Here is an 18875-nt window from a genome sequence, read left to right on the forward strand (position 1 = left end):
TCTGTAGACTTTAAAGGGAACTACATACACTTGATGAAAAACATGAATGGAAATACTGTACCTGAACGAATTGTATAAATAAATGAAAATTGTAAACATCTAATAATGATAATGTATGCTCAAATTTCACATTATTCCTACTGATTATCCATTTTGATTCAAAGGAATACACCTTCCTGTAAAACTGTGTTTTGTAATGACAATTAATGAAAGCCATGTCACTAGGAATAGCAAAAAAAAAAAAAAAAAAGCAGGAATTCATCTAATTTGAATGTTTTACTCATGGACAATTGTGTTTAGCATGATCAAGAGCAAGCAGCACCAGTGACCTAATAATATTATTATTATCCCTTATTTTTGACCGATGCCTTTATGCAAGGCAACTTACAACATCTGAGATACAATTAGTTACATTACATTTGATTTTACTATTGGAGTACTAGCAGTTGAAGTGACTTGCGCATGGTCACACAGTGTCAGTAGTGGGATTTGAACGACAACCTACGTGTTTACATTTTAAAGTCGACACATCTAATAATTATATTACAGTGGACCACAAAGAAATAGAGGCAGGACAGGCTAACTACTCCCTAATTGTGGCCTACAGACTTCTTTAGACCTGTTACTAACAACTTTCATTAACAGCTTGCAAAAATATTAATTTACTCTATATACAGTCATCTGAAAATACTCTTATGGTCTATTCTTCTTGAATATTCCAGTATGTACAGTTTGCTACATCATGGTTAAGGTGCCATATCATACCATGCACTCACAGATGTACTTAATCCAATTTAGAGTCACAGGGTGCTAGCAGCACTGGGAGCAAAGGAAGAAACAGTTGGGAACGGAAGTTAGTCTGTCTTACAACCCCAAATACACTCACACACGGTCCAGGTTGGAATCACCAATCAACCTAATCTGCACATGTTTGGTTATATAGAATCAAACCCTGAGTACTTAGAAGAAAGCCTGTGTAGAATGTGGGGGGAATGTGCAAATTCCACACAAACAACACCATGAAAGTAGTGCACACTCATATGAATTAAACAACAAAAGTGTAACAAATTGCCTTTAGTTTGACATACACAGAGCAGCCATTTAATTAGTGATGATATTTCATGCAAAATTGACTGTTTATTCAGTGATAATATTTGGACATAATGCTAATGAAAGAAGGCAGGTAACAACAGATTATGTATGTGGGCAATTCAACAGAACAGGGGGTAAGATCACAGAGTACATTTTGAATTTTAAACTGAAGTAACTGCTTCCCTTTAGTATTCCATGTCATTTGCATCTGTGTCTGCACTACTCTTCACAAATTGTCAGTGTCTGGATACAATTAAGGAAATAAATTCTACAGAAAGTGATAAATTGAAAAAATAGGGTAAAAGAAAGGTAACATTTAAAGATAAGCCAAAAAATGCAGATTTATTAATTTTGTTTTCATGTATATATACACTAGCACAGCGTTTCTCAACCTTTAAGTATTTGCGACCCGAGTTTTCATAACAGTTTTAATCGCGCCCCCCGTAACGTTTTTTTGAAAGGAGCCCACTAATACCAATTTGTTCTTTTTAAATTAATGATATATCATAGATGCATGTTTTATTATACCTACTTAACTTTTATCGACATTTATCTAACTCTATATTTACTTTTCTAGTATCAGAATGTAGTTTAAGTTAATTTGTTTTTGTTTCAATAGATGTATTTTTCATATTTTCGATTCTTGTTTTCTTTTTTGCACATCTTTGCGCCCCCCCTTTTTGTTACTTCGCGCCCCCCTAGGGAGGCCCGCCCCACAGTTTGAGAACCACTGCACTAGCACATATTTTCTGAATGCAAAATATTAGAAGGCTAATTAAACAATTAGATAATTTAGAAGTAAGACCTGTAAAAGAAGACACAGCAATATGAAAGAGGTGCCCCATATATATATAATTAGATGCAAAAATAAACAAAGAAAACACACAATAAATGTGGAGTATTCTTTTCTGACGGGCGGCACGGTGGCGCAGTGGGTAGCGCTGCTGCCTCGCAGTTGGGAGATCTGGGGACCCGGGTTCGCTTCCCGGGTCCTCCCTGCGTGGAGTTTGCATGTTCTCCCCGTGTCTGCGTGGGTTTCCTCCGGGCGCTCCGGTTTCCTCCCACAGTCCAAAGACATGCAGGTTAGGTGGATTGGCGATTCTAAATTGGCCCTAGTGTGTGCTTGGTGTGTGGGTGTGTTTGTGTGTGTCCTGCAGTGGGTTGGCACCCTGCCCAGGATTGGTTCCCTGCCTTGTGCCCTGTGTTGGCTGGGATTGGCTCCAGCAGACCCCCGTGACCCTGTGTTCGGATTCAGCGGGTTGGAAGATGGATGGATGGATGGATTCTTTTCTGACTGGAGCTCAGAATAGAACTAACTCCTAGATGGCCAAACTGGTGGTCATATGGCTTCCAGGGAGGATGTGGCGGATCCTGGAGGGCAGACAGCGGAAGTGTCGTCAGTGGTGGAACGGCTGTCACTCTTCCATTCTGCAGAGGGAAGAACACAGAAGGCATTAGGAAACAGTGCCACCATTCAGCTGGTAACTACCATCACCAGAGCCTCTCAGTTGTCTTCCAAGTGCACGGGCGTGACAGACTGAACTATTTAACGGACGTCTCAGGTGTGACAGACTGAACTATTTATTTGTGAAACTGGTTGAAATGAAAACCTGCCTCCATAGTGGTACCCCAGGACTGGACTTGGGAACCCCTGCTCTAAGGAACACGTGACCAGAAATGACATCCCCCTCTCTGGGGTGTAAGGTCTTTCCTTTAACTACAAGAGGCCTTCATTGGGACTTTTTTAAAAAGGAAACAGAACATGTTTTGCGAGTTTCCATCTTGGACCACATCAGAAGGCAAAGTGAACAGTTTAAAAACACCACAAAAAAGTCACATATATTTCTTTTCAACTCTCCCTATTATTTGCCTTAAGGACATTTAGTAATAGACATTTTATTTTCTATATCTGTCACAAAAAGAGTAAAGCACCAAACGTTTTGTATATTAAATGAAACTTAATTTAAAAACCCACTAAGCTCCTTTAATTTCAAAATGTTGAAACATAAAATTATAAAATGAACATTTCATAGAATCTACCATAAAGGAAAACACTGAAAACTTTATTACACTCGAAAAAAATACATGTTGAAAAAGTCAAGATCATAAGCAGAATGAAAAAGTCCAAGATATTCCACAAAATGCTTTTGAGAACAAAACATTGCTTACAGTGGAGTGTGTGCATCTGATTACAAAAGGAAATCGAGCCTATGAATTAACCTGAATCCATGCGAGGCAGCAAGAAGGAAAATAATTACATAGTAGGCCTGCTGATTAAACAATCATTATTTAAATCAGACTCACAGACTCTCAATGAAATTTAATTTGGTTTTGATGCATTTTTCGTCCAAAGATAAACTACATTTCCAGATTAATTATCTTATCCTAAGGAGGAGAAACTGATTTCAATTCATTTAACTTGCTAAAACATCCCAATTGTACAGCAAGGTAAGGAAACAGACTTAACAATAAATCTCTATTGCTCAATTGCCAACTTTGTAATCAAAGCATTCCGGCTCATAATCAACATAATCCCTAAAGTGGTTCACTATAGAGAAGATTAGGAGGATGCATTTTTAATGAAATTAAATGAAAGAAAATGAGGAATGCATTATTTTCCCAGTTCCAGACGTAAACTGGCAAGATTCCACAAACTAATACTCTGCTCTCTCTCACTAAGTGGAGCTAAAACTATTTACAATTATTAAGGTCTTTTTGTTTAATTTTCTTTAATTTTTAAAATATATTCAAACAAATGACATTTGCTTTAAAATCAACTTTCAATTTATTAGTAAATATTGATCATCATTGTTTTATCTCTATCTCTAACACAAAATTTGGTTTCGTTAAAAGCCCTGCATCAGACCTTATTGGCAACATTCCAGTTCTTCACAGAATCTTAAAAGAAACGACTGCTCCAAAAGCAAAGTGTGCCCTTTGAAAATTAAAACAGTGTCCTCTAAAAGGGGCGGCATTTTCAAAATGAAAGACAATACTTTCAAATATGAAAGGAGGCGTTCTCTGTGAAGGTTGCGTCAATGAATTAAATCAGATTGCCGTGCTATTCAGATAACAAGTTCAAAACCTGAAGGTCCTCTCAATTCAGAATTGTTCAGGGTGCTGCAGCTCTGAGCAGGGAGTGCTCTGTTTAGATGATTTACTCAAAAAATGAATCATGGCACTGTAGTTCAAGAAGGGGCATCTCAAGCATTCTTTTGTTCTGCTCAGATGTTATTCTAATGAGGTAAAAATAAAGTAAGCTTATTTGAAATGCTAATTTCAAAAAAATGTTGAATTCTTCAGAAAAGTATTTTTAGATGGTCTTCTTCACTAATGTGGCTTTTTAAAGTAGAAAACGATATCATCACATTTTGTCATTTTTGACTCCTCAGTCTTTGTGTGAAAAGGTAAGCAGTCAGTGATTTTTGCACTGCTGCATTTTTGTGAAAAGCTGTAAAGGAATTGAAAATGATTGACATGTGAGTTAGCCAATGAGTGTCCACTTTCTGGTTAGCCGGGGGCACAGATAGCACAACAGTGCTGGGAGACACCATCATAGAAAGTTGTAGAAAAGCTGGCTTGTGGTTAAGTGTGTAACACAGAGTAAATATTATAGAGTTATATTGGGATTCATCTGTCTCAACTTCATGTGTATTCAGCGCATATGAGAAAACCTTACCAGTGGAACAACTTATTGGCTTAACCGAGCTCTAATTTTGATTTGAACTTGTCTACTAAACAGCTCAATGTAAATCAAGGGATATGGCTATGAAATCTTCAACCCTTAAAGCATATGGCTATACTGTAAACATTCATTGCTCTGGTCATGCATTCACTCATAATGAACAACTCTGTCAGCATAGTCCTGGTCATGAAGGGCCACTGAGGTTGAAGACGTTTGCTCCAAACAATATTTTAATATGAAGCAATTGAAACTTGTCATTTAATTAGACATTATTTACATTCCAGTGTGTATTTTATTTCACTGAGAAAAGATCAATTCATATTACTGGAGAAGATTAAAATTCTTGAAACCCTCAACTTTTTTTTCCATTTCCCCATCATCTCATTCTCAAAAGTTAAGTTTAATCCATTTCAGGTTTACATGGGTCCTGAGCCTATCCAAGTAGCACCATATTCAGGCCAAAACAGCATTGGAAGGAGAACCTGTACATCACAAGGCTCACTTAACTCAACCAAACAAGAGCAATTCACTTAACTAGCAAGTGTTTGGGGTCTGGGGGGATTTCTCATTCAGACACTGGGAGAACAGAATGAAGCACATAAGACAAATGGTATTCCAGGCAAACAGAAGTTGCAATACCACTATAATGTAAGATAAAAGAGAATGCTTAAATCAATCTAGTGAAAAAAGGTGTAAGGATGTTATGGGACAAACAGTCACATAATACAAAACTTAAACACATGCAATAATGCTCTACTTAACCGTCAAAATAAAAACAGCAATGTGAAATGGCAGGCTAACCCTATTTCGTTATGGGTGTCGGTTTGTTGCTAAACATATGGGAGCAGTTATGTGTGGCAGTTAGAAACAGGGATAGAAAAACGTCTGCTCACAGATATGTAAACAGATTGACAAGTGATAATGGAGGAAAGTACAGATGAAGGGCATAAAGATTAAGGGGAAGAACAGTTGATTTGGAGGATTTATATATTAGGAAATAATGCAGGGAGCTGTACAAGCTGCACTTTGTCTCAATGTGCTGTTCACAAGATGGATATCCTCAGTCATGCCAACTCAATGACCATGATGTGAAATGCCTACATTGTTTATTCTCTTAAGAAAATATTCAAGATGTGCTGCATGCAGATTGCACTCAGGTTCTGTGATTATCAGGGGCTAGCGAAACTATGCCATGGATGTCAATGTTTGTTAGCTTTTAAATCTCATATATAGATATTGTGATGTGTGAGTCCTTGTCTTGCACCCCAAAACACGAGGCTGGATCTCAATACTTTAACACAACCAGTTTTATTCAACTAGAAACAGGAACAGCATGGTTATTTATTGCAGCAAAATCTACCACTCTCCTATACCCAGACACAGCAATCAGGCAGGGTTGTGACCAGGTTAGTGGCCAAGTAATACTGCGCCCTGCATTTATAATGTTTCACTGATGGTAGTCATTGTTATCTCTGAGAGGGATGGGGTAGAAAAATATGCTTCTGCACACTGTGCATGCTCAAACTCCTCACAAAACAGAAAAAACATTTTTAACCACAGACATGTAGGTAGGTCCCCCAGTTTTAACAAAATGTTATTCCCTTTTCCTTTTCCAGCTTTACCTAGGTCTTTTGGATAACGTGAGCTTTACCAAGGTAATGCTAGGTTTATCCAATTTTCAGCCTCTACCCGTAACATATACATTAATACAAATCAATATACAGTGTAGTAAATTAGCACTATATATGATTGAAAACATTTATTGAAAATTAAAGTACTAAAATGTGCACCATGACACACTATCCATGTTGGTGTCTCTCTCTCATTGTGAAACTCTAAATTTAAATTAAGTAGGTTCAGCAAGAGAACGGATGGAAAATTTGCACTTCACAACGCTAATGAGTTTACTGTATTACTCTAACCTCATACTGAGGCACATAGATCCTCCACGATAAGCAAAATGTTCAAGATAAAGAAATACATTTTCCATTTCCAGAATACATTTTTCCATAACATTGATTCTGAATGTTTTTTTTCTAAAAGAGGAATGCATTTTACTTCTCTGACATCATCCATTTTTCTAATTGCAGGCAATTTTACATAATCCAATCACCTAATGTGCTACTTCAGAAATGTTTTAAGTAATTAAATAAATTGGACTAAAATGTTACTATACTTTGAATGGATTACCTTACACATTTAACTCTGTGTTTTCAAATAAAATGGCTTTTTTGATTTGAAGGGCTGCATATTTTGTCCTTCAATTGTCAGTAAAGTGTTTGCATTTGATTACTTGCGTATTGAAAAATACAATGACAAACATAACATTTATTAGCACAGCAGAAGCAGAAATGTTAATTGACTAACACACAAAAGTTAAGGCATCTTACAGAAGTGAATAGTTTCCTGTTATGATCTGAAAACCATTGAAGACAGACAGTATAAAAAAATAAGCAAGAGACATACACCTTACTAAGGGCAGTTTTTGTGCAACATGTAAACATTTAACTTTCTGACAAAAAATGAATTTAATTGTTTAGAAAATAATATTCTCCTTGTTAACATCTTGGTAGAATAATTAATAAATACAAATTGATGCCAGCATGAAACCATCATGGGTTTGGTAATCTAGTGTCAGAAAAAAGAAACATAAATATTCATGAAAGATCAAGTAAAATGTCAGATGGTGTTTTACATGCTGTGGTTGTGATGCAGCATGCACTTGACCAACTAAAGGACGTATACATCAGACATTCCATACTTTACAAAAGGAGTAATTTTACAAAGATGTGTATTCAAAAACTCTGCCCTTCAAATGCACTTTTATACCAGTTCACTGGTCTTGGTTAATGTTTTAAGTCTTCACAGAATACCCTCGAATATCCTCGTCAATCTAATCTAGTGTGCTTGAGTCCTTCACGGCAGAGTTTACACTCATGAGAGGGCAGAGCTCTGCTTGTTTCTTTAGCTGAATACAAATTGACTATGACACCTCCAGTTGTCCCTTTTGCCTACATCCCCTGGGACCACGTGACAAGAAGAGGTTGGGCTGTCTGGGACACTAGCTATCGTCACTCAGATGTCTTCATGTCCTGGGATTGAAGTGTCCCCCAAGGCATATGCTTCTTTGTTAGAAACATAAGTCTGACAAGAGTTCCTCTTCTGTCTACCCATGTGTTCACAGGACAGGAGCACGGAGAATAAGCCATGATAATGCCCACTATTAAAAGTACCAGCTTTTAAAAAAGAAGCAGTATATCATAACACACATTCATATACACACACAAACATGTCCATGTTCAAAAATTAGAGTCACCATGTGAAGAGGAGAGTGCACATTGATCCCATCAACCTGTGTCACCAGCCTAGAAGCACTAGGAGCTTTATCTCCTGAACTGCATTTTATTCCTAGAAAAGCTGTTATCACTTTTTCCTTAGAATTTTTTTCTTTTCTTTATGCATTACCATTGTAAACTATAAATAATCATGAAGCGCTTTAAAAGTATATACAGTAGTGATTCACAGGTAGATACTGAACCAGCAATCTGGAGGTTTAAAGTCTAATGTATTGGCTCTTAGGACACTTATTAGTGCATTTCTCTTTTCATTAGTCAAAGTACTAACAGATTACAACAGGTTTAAAATACTGCTGCCAGATTCCTGACTCAAGCCAAACACAATAAATGCGTCCCCCACTCTACAATATCGTATTTCCTTTCATACTTGGGAAATGACTTGCCAAGCTGTTAATTCTAATACCAGAGCCTACCTACTATCAATACTTCTCCAGTGACAGACACCTCCAATTTTCTGACACCAGGCATTCTAAATACTTTTTAAGTATCTCTAAGAGAACAAATAATAAAGAAAGGCCTCGATTATATAAAGAATGTCAGAGAGCTACAATCTCAGAAGGGCCCGAGACATACAAAATCACTAAAAGGAAGGGGGCTGCCGAAACCCCTGGCCCAAATAAGCCAGAAATATACAGGAAGTCCCCCGGTTAAGAACGAGATCTGTTTTTTTGTCTGTCCTTAAGTCAAATTTGTATGTAAGTCGGAACACATACATACGGTTCATATTCAATGTCACTTTGTCAAATGTTTGCCACAGTTTAGTATTTATTTTACCTTACTGTGCATATAAAACACTTAAAAGTAAACAGTTATAAATTAAAAAAATCTTTAAGCATAACATACAGAACTGTACATAATACTGCAGTAATAACAATAATAATAATAAAAGTAACTTTGTTCATACAGTACTGTACTGTACAAAAACATTAAAGAAACATTTCTTAAAACAGTTTAGATAGAAAAAATGAGAAATGATAATAATTAAAAGTTAACACTCATTTGTGAGTTAACATTATGATAACTTTATTAATTAGATGATGCAGAAAATGATGGAACTTGTTGTTAGAGAGAATTAGCCTGGTGCTGCAGAGTCAGAGTTTGATTCTGATTCTGCTGCTGGAGAGAGAGGGTTTACTACACGAGTCAATTTCTTGAAATATAACAACAACAACAACAACATTTACTTATATAGCACATTTTCATACAAATAATGTAGCTCAAAGTGCTTTAACACTTATACATTAGATACATATACTGTATATATATATATATATATATATATATATATATATATATATATATATATACTGTATATATATATATACATTAAGGAAGGTTTGTACAGAGCTTTTCTTTTTCTCATCATACAGTAAATGGCCTTATAGAAGCTGAGGCCCTCAGTAACTGTATGGTAAACTTGGGTGAACCTCTCTGTATTAGGATCTTGCTCCTCTAACTTTGCCATCCCTGCTTCAATGAGACGAAAAGCTTAAACTAACTATTTTGTCGAAAACTTTTTGCCAGCATCATTCAAGGGTACTGTAAGAGAAAGACATGACTGTGATCAGACTTAATGAGTCGCAATGTCACTGGCGCATTCAAAATCGATCATTCTAAACTGCTTGAATAATTATCCAATAATTCATACTAGAAACGAAAGTGCAGAAAATGAGTTTTCAAATGATTTGTCAGTGACACCTGTAATTTGAAGTAAAGGTTAAAAATAAATAAGCTTAACATATAATTTTATATAATATTCTGTTGAAATCGATTGCATTTCTATCCACTACCTCATCATTATTTCTTATAAAAACAATACCTTGTGCATTATTTGTCATAAAACTAAACAAAAAGCTGAATCAGCTGAACTCAAATTTGAATTAGCTTTACTTAAAAGACAGCCAATCAGACCACACAATCTATTACCTCAAAGCGGAAACGGCTGCTCTCAAAGACGTGACCCGCTTCACTCACATGGAAGAGGACAGCATTGACTTACAAAGCATGATTTATCACAGTTTGTCAAGTCAGAATTTATTATAAGATGATTTATGGAATTGAGGCAGTGGGTTGTCAACATGTCAAACAGCCTCAACCTGGGGGCCATCTGTAAACCTAATTTATTAAACAGAGCAAAACCCAACAAAGCTCCAAAATTTTAAAATTTCAAAGAAAGACAGAAATTAATACATAAATAAATAAATCCCCCAAATTTCTAAACATCAAAGCTAAATGTCAGAAATAAATACTAAATGAAGAAAAAATTAAAATAGCAAAGAAAATAGCAAAAAGTTAAATAAATAAACAAATCCGACATTCATCAAATCCAAGTCCACAAACCAAAAGCAAAGCAAAAACAAAAACATAAACAACAACTAAGTCAAAACTTCCAAAAAAACAGAATGAAAATAGTTGAAAAACTCACAACAGGAAAAAGAAAACCCAAAATGGGAGCTGAGCAACAATAGCAAAGAGAAGCTACATATTCAGGTGGTCAGGTCACATCAGGCTCTAAACAAATAATTTTAAAGAAATAAACCAGGCCAGAATTATTAATAATGCAAAAAGGTGATCAGAAAATCAACAAATCAGCTGCAAAAAATTGAAAGGTTTACAAAAAATAAAAAATAGTTTAATTGGTTTTTGATATTGAATTTATTTCAGCCTATTCTTGAATGTATTTCTGCATTTTTCTGACCTTTATGATTTTTTATTATAAGGAATCTACCCATTACATTATTTTTTGGTTTTTCCATTCTATAATGTTTTGGTTTTTTATATTTATAGTTTCATCGTTATTTTTTTTTCCTTATAGGTGCAAACAATATCCGAATTTTGAAATGCAATGACAACAACCGCAATTGCCTATGGATTATCTTAGTAATGAACAGTATGCGTGCAGCACGTGTCACCATAGAGGTGACAGGATAGAAGGTCACCAATGAAGTCATGTCTCTATCCAAAAATGCAGGTATCACCCTTGTTCCTTGAAGTTCAAAACTGTAATTTTGCTTATAGTTTGGTAAAAAAAAATTTGCACTCCTTCTTGACGTTTTGTTTCACAATTTACAGTTTTAGTGTTTGAAATATTAAATTCCTGTTTTTCTTTTCTTGCTCTCTGATTATATCTCTTTTCTTTATTCTTTTTCCTTATTGTAAGCTATTTTTCCATTCTATACAGCACAAATAAACGGAACCAAACACACAATCTTAACAGGTGTGTTAGCAAGTTGCATCAGTGTTAATAGCCAAATAGTGTCTGACAACCTAATGCTTCTCACTAGTGATGAGCAACTCCACGATGTTTGCTTCAACTCAAATTCAGAGAAATCACAGAAGAGTTTGCAAATATTGCCGAACTTGCCGAAATGCATTGAAGTCAATGGGGATGAACTAACTGAACTAGTTTTGACTGGGTTGTAATGGTGCAATCATCCTTAAAGTGTCCGTGAGGTCTAGGGAAATGTCTGCCAAGTATACTGGACTGATTATTGGGGTCAAAAAGGCAACCTGAGCTGTGCGCCAGCAAGTGCTGACCACTGCACCACTGTGCATCTGTGAGATCAAAGAAGAAAGAACACAGTCAGAGACACACAAACATATATTTCATCAAAACAAAGCGGAAATGCAGAAATCGTAGTCAACAGAAAAAATACGTAGGTCGTTTTATGTTGATTTATGTCAGAAACTATTGCTTTGTGTTTTTTGGAAAAATATTCAGCGCTGGGAGAAAAGGAAAAAAACAGCCCTAAAAGAGTAAAAGGCAGAAAAGTCAAACTGACGTGTGATGATTGAAGCTGCTGGCTCATTCTGTTTCTTGAAGTCACTCTGAAAGCTCTCCAAATTGTTTGTGCTAAGGCTTTGCGCTTTTTCTTCTATCAAAAAAGATAAAAACATCTTGTAAATAGCAATAAACCTTTCGTTATTATATTTATTTCATAGAGTCTTCTGTGTTTGGGGTTTTGGCATCAGGCTCCTTCAAGGTTTATTGTCATTCTCCACGATGCCAATTATGTATGCATAAGGCACACGCATCCTTCTCTTATATTGACTTGGAACACGAAGATCTGCACATTTGGAGACAAGCAGAGCTAACTCATTATTTATGCTCTATATGTTTCATAAAAATAAAATGTGAAAACCTTCATTTTTTACCTATCTGGTAAGCTTTATAAATTGAGTCCACCTACTATGCACAGTATTAATTTGCTTTTATGACTTTACATTTTAGGGCATTTGTTTTTATGGAAAATGTAAGAAGAATTGGTATAAATACTGATGCTATAATAGTTCACCAGCTGCCTTAACACCTTTGGTTTCCATGAAGTCTACATGTTCTGTTTATATCTGCATGAGTTTTCTCTGCTAACCCTGAGTTGCTTCCAGTGTTCATATCTGTAGTGTGTCAGCCAACAGATTAGCGATACTAACTGTAAGCGTGATCGTGTGCTCTTCATAGTGCCAACCCCTGTGTGACCATGCCTCTCTGAGATCAAAGAAGAAAGAATGTAGTGAGAGATGTGCAAGCTTCGTAACCAGCCTGTAATGAAAAATAATCAGTACTATATACCCAGGGGGCGGTCCCATTCAATGTTGGCTGTTGCAGCTCTGGGAGATGTTGCTCTGGCCTCACAAAGCATTATGGGATGCTGAAATAAAAAGTTCTCCTAAATCGGCCGAATTATCCGTAAGTAATTCACCGAACAAGGGTGAACGCGAACACAGCAAATTTGCTGCAAGTGACGCTTTGGCGAAATTCGCTGATCAACACTACTTCTCACTTGTATTTCTGATCAAGAATACCTGTGCTTAACCTGTTTTTTAACGGTCTCTTTTATACTGATGTTGACTCTAAAGTGACGTATCTTAAAATCAGTCTAACCCTGTGCATGTCAGTAAATTTGGATCAGTGAGTAGGACAGCCCTGTTAAAAAATATTTAGAAATAAATCAGTGAATATTCTGCTCCACCTGTAATACGCTATGTGAAGAAACCACTGCTTTCTTTTGCAGAGTCACAGTTGCACACACTATGATTACTCATTTATGGGAAGTTCTTCATGTGTTAGACTATTTTTCACTGGTGACATGCTTATTTAATTCAGCTATTTTTACAGTTGTTCTGTGTAATACCCTCTGCTAGATGATAATCAATTAATGTCAAATGTGGACTTACTTAGAAATAAAGTTAATAATAATAATAATAATACATTTTATTTATATAGCGCCTTTCCCATGCTCAAGGCACTTACAGAATAAATAAAGAACGGCAGAATATACAGTATATAGCATTGTACAAACCAGATAAATAAACAAAGAAGATTAAGACAGTAAATTCTATACCAAATTATATTTTCTCATTTCTTCTGCTGCTGGTGTTGCCTCTCTCTGAAGCCTAACATTTCTGAGCCTAATGAATAAAGCAGAGAAAAACAAAGTTTTTAATCATAAAAACTAATTTTACATTACTAATTTTCATAAAAAAATGAAAATTAGTAATGTAAAATAAAATCCCACTCTCTGTCTTCATAATACATTATGTAACTTTCAGGGATGAAACATATCGGCAAAAATAATGCTTTGCCACACTACAGCTTCCCCTCTCTTGAATGACCAGTAAAGAACTGCTTTGTTTTCACTTCCCTCCTCAAGTTTCAGGTGGTACATTTTAACAGTTCTGTTTCTGGTTAGGAATTAAAATTTCCTCACAAACATCCAAAATAAAAACCTTTAGTTTAGCATCATGGCTGATGCCCTGATGCAGCCACGCCTAAGTTTGCCAAAAAAACAGATGACGACATGTGTCTTCATTTTGATTGCATTCTTCCTCCCCAACTAGTGGTGAAGGCTACTGTAACCGTTACAGAACAAGACGGATAAGTGAAGCTAAAGAGATTTTGTGAGATGAGGGATGTGACTAAATAAAAATAACTTACATATTTATAATACTGTTAATAGCTTAAAAAAGAACCGATAGAACCTGAAGAGTTCCTGTGTTGTAAATAATGACTAAATACATTATTTTCATGAAATGGTGACTAAATTTTGAATTTCACAAAATCAATCTGCCAAAGTGAGGTAAGAAAATATATGTTTCATTACTGTATCAAGAAAGAAAAAAGGAAATTCCAGTGAAATTCTTTACACCACGTGAATAAACCACTAAAGTGGGCTAATGTCTTGTGCTGAGTCACCGGTACTCAGACCGTGTTTGCCGTCCTCTGGGGAATTCTTTCATCATTTGTTAGAACATTAATCACTAGCGACATACTTACTATGTTAATGCATAAGTATTTTAAAAATATTTTTAAATGTAACTGTAACCTGATGATTCAATCTACATGTTCTTCCTGTAATATGTCTTGTAGACTGTGGTCATTTACATCAGCCTATTCTGAATTTTTGCTTTGAAACTATTAACCTTCCTTAGACTTAGTGCACAGCATGCGAATAAGAACTTCTGAAAAAAATATAAACGTTTTTCTTTTAGGCAGCAAATACATGAGAATGAGAGTACAATAAGAGCATTCTCTTTGTTCTTCTTCTAAAACTTGCGGGAATAGTTCACATAACTTTAATATTTCCCCATAAATACAGCTTATTAAAAGACATATGTGAGGGAAAGATAAAGCAAATATTGCTTGCATGGCTAGCCGTGATTTTTCACAGGGGAAGCAAACAATAGGAAAACAGAAGCCAAAAAAATTCTCAAGGCATTTGAAAGTTTCCCTTCTGGTAATTACTGTAACCAGAAGCATGATAAGACACAGTATGACTGCCAAGATGAGTAAACATGCCAAAAGAAGATTTTCCTTTAATCAGAGGCACTGACAGATTCAAAAAGAGATCCCATGAGAAGTCGAATTACTGATAAAGTTAGTGGCATTACTGGAAAGTATAAGAAATAAGATCTGCATTTTCACAATGAAAGACATACATTTACACATTGTGAGAAATTAATCTCAAGTTAATATTAAAGAAAATACCACATGCCAGGTAGTTTGGAGAAGTTTTGACCGAGTACTGCTGATATCGCTACAGTACATGAAGTGAAAGGTTCCATGTAAATAACTTAATGACAAAATCATTCTTCAACCCTCTAGATCTGACAGAAGCACAGAATACTGTATGCTAAATGGTTATAAATAACAGAGTACCATTAACTTTAACATATTAGAACTTATAAATAAATAGTACAGTTGTCACCTGTTGTGATATGAGCTGGTATTAAAAATACGTTGTTAGATCAAAAATTAATTTGACAGAGAAAGATATATGAAAATAATGCACAAAAATGTTAATCAGAGATTACTGATTCAGTAAAACTCATCTATCAAAGGTACTTCCTGTTATGGTTTACCCTAAAAAAAGTGTGGGAAACCATGAAAAATCCCTGGCCAACACTGTAGTATCACTATGTAATTACAAAAGAATTCAATAATTTCCAAAATTATAAAATGCAAAAATTATGAAATTTATTGACAATCAGAATTCAGAGGTTAGCCTTCAGGGAGAACTATTGAAAAGAGTGGATACATTTAAATATCTAGGATCCGTGGCAGACCAAGATGGAACACTAGATGCAGAGATAATTCATAGAGTGCAGCATGGAAGAAACAATTGGAAGAAGGTATCAGGACAATTGTATGATCAAAGAATTAAGGTGAAGGTTTTTAAGACAGTGGTAAGATCAGCAATCATGTGTGAAGCTGAGACATGGGCAGCAAAGCGAGTGCAGGAGAAGAAGTTAGATGTGGCAGAAATGAGAATGTTGAGATGGATGTGTTTAGTTACAAAAAAGGAAATAATAAGACATGAATGAAATAAAATGAGAGGTATGACAAAAGTGGAAGAGTACTAAAAATGTACAGGAAAGTTGGAATGGTATAGACATGTGATGAGGAGGAACAATGAATATGTGGACAAGAGTGATGAGAATGGAAGTACAGTGGAACAGAAAATGAGGGAGGCCAAAGCAAAGGTGGATGGATAAAGTAAAAGAAGATCTGAAGGAAAAGGGTTTGACTGTTGTGGAAGTGCTGGACAGAACTAATTGGAGAAGGCTGATCAAGCACATCAAACCCACACAGAAGATGGAAAAAATGACGATGAAGAAGAAGACAAAATGCAAAAAACTTCAAACCAAAGAATAATTTTCAAACAACTAAATGACAAAACTAACTAAAAAAAAAGAAAACCCATAAATTGTCAGGGCTAAAGAATTAAAAGGGAAAGGGAATCACAATGGGACATACACAGCATAATGATAAGAAAACAGGTGCTTTAAATAGGGCCTTCATGTAATATCTGAAAGCTGTAAAACATAATTATGAGAAAATGTATTGTGACGAAACTGCAATACAGAACAGGGCAGGGAAGCAGGAAAAAACAAGAAACAGAAAAAAAACATAATTAAAGACAAAAACTGAATCTTAACTCCTTACTTTTCCTCACTAGTGCTGTCCTTAGCATGAAAATCTTATTGCGGCCACCCAGATCTGGGAAAGACTCGGAGTGGAGTCATACTGAGAAGTCACGCAGAGGGATTTGAACCATTGTTATATATGAAATTCAAACATGGCTATCCTTTATTTGTACGTATAGGTGGAGCCCAATATACCTTTTTCAAAGCATTATTCCAGACTGAAGAAATGTCACAGAAAGCTTCATTTTATCAGTTAAGTTAATTTATATAACAGATTTCAATATATTTTAATTTCCACTTGTCCACTTTGGATAAATGGTATACTCCAGAGACACACTTCTGAATCAAGTATTACGTAAAGTCCCAAATTAGTTAAACATATTAAAAGTCCCAAGTACAGTAATCCCCCACCTATCGCGGGGGTTACGTTCCAGAGCCCCCCGCGATAGGTGAAAATCCGCGAAGTAGCGACCTATATTTATTTTATTATTTATACATATTTTAAGCCTTTATAAACCCTTCCCACACTCTTATAAACCTTTCTCACTCTCTTGTTAACCTTTCCCACGCTCTTATAAACACTTCCTATTCTCTTAAACACTTTCTACATTCTTAAACACCTCAGACCAACACTGCACACTGCACGCAGCGATCAGACGTCAATGTGTCTGCACTCGCTTTGTGAAGGGGGGGAGCTGAAATCACGATGAGCAGAAATGGATTTTGTGCTGCTTCTGCCAAAATGCCTGCTTGTTGCTCTGCGTGAGGAGTGTGTGTGTGTGGCTGTTTGAGAGCTGAACGCACCTTCGCTCAAACCCCCCCTCCCTGGAAGCGCAGTACGCTCCTGCCACTTCGCATTGTCAAGGGGGTGGGGAGCTGAATGAATGCTAAGGAGAAGTGGACTTTGTGCTGGCTTTTTTCGCTGCTTGTCGCTCTGCTTGTCAATAATTTAAAAGCCTGTACATCACCAATTTTCCTGTCTCACTGTCTTGTCTTGCGTGAAGTTAAAATGTTTTATAATAGTGAGATGTTACTCATATCCTTAGCCCGACATCCACATATCATATGTGTTAACAAAGTGTGTTTTATAAGTTTACATGTGTTTAAAGCATGTGGGATGGGTATTTTAAGGCTTAAACTATAAAAATGTTCATTTATATGGTCTTTCTATATCGCGGATTTTCTCCTGTTGCTGATGGGTCTGGAACATAACTTCCGCGATAGGCGGGCAATCACTTGTATTTAAAAACCCGCGAAGTCGTGAATCCGCGAAAAGTGAACCGCGAAGTAGCGAGGGATTACTGTATAAGAAACAAGACTTCTCATATGGGCACTGTTATCCCAGAACAGTGCACAAAGTTAAATTTATATATGTTCTCATTTCTAATCTAAAATACGCTAGTACAAATTAAGTCAGAATGTCCTAGTTTAACAGGCAGGCAGTTTCAACCATTTTTTTTCTTTTCCTTTACAACAAGTGTGTGTGGGTGTGCGAGAGAGAGGGATGATGGAGCATGTAAAGAGCAGAACTTAAGAGACTAGCTTCTTTAATAAATTAAATCTATTGGTCTGGGTATATGGCTGGTAGCAAACCTTGGGAAGAATCCTGGCTTGGTTTGAGCTGATGGAATTGGGTAAAGTGAGTGCAGAAGGTCAAGTGAGCAGTTTAAGGTGGTCAAATGGCGTGAATATAAAGGCAGTGGATGTGGCACAAAAAGATCATTGGGTGCTGCCGATTTGCAACATGTTTCACATTGATTCATACATGCAAGTAAGAATTCATTACATGTGATAATACTGTCACCATGAACCTATGGAATTACTTAGAACGAGCCATGGAAATTTGGTCACATGAGGGAGTGAAGAAGAGACTAGCAACAGAGAGGCTACCAACACCAATGATGACAAAAATGTTATTTAAATAATGTTATAAAAAAGATCTATCAATGTTTTATTTGTGATACAGTACAACCTCCATCCATCCATCCATTTTCCAACCCGCTGAATCCGAACACAGGGTCACGGGGGTCTGCTGGAGTCAATCCCAGCCAACACAGGGCACAAGGCAGGAACCAATCCCGGGCAGGGTGCCAACCCACCGCAGGACACACACAAACACACCCACACACCAAGCACACACTAGGGCCAATCTAGAATCGCCAATCCACCTAACCTGCATGTCTTTGGACTGTGGGAGGAAACCGGAGCGCCCGGAGGAAACCCACGCAGACACGGGGAGAACATGCAAACTCCACGCAGGGAGGGCCCGGGAAGCGAACCCGGGTCCCCAGGTCTCCCAACTGCAAGGCAGCAGCGCT

Source organism: Erpetoichthys calabaricus, chromosome 7 (genome assembly GCF_900747795.2).
Source record: "Erpetoichthys calabaricus chromosome 7, fErpCal1.3, whole genome shotgun sequence".
Taxonomy (NCBI): domain Eukaryota; kingdom Metazoa; phylum Chordata; class Cladistia; order Polypteriformes; family Polypteridae; genus Erpetoichthys; species Erpetoichthys calabaricus.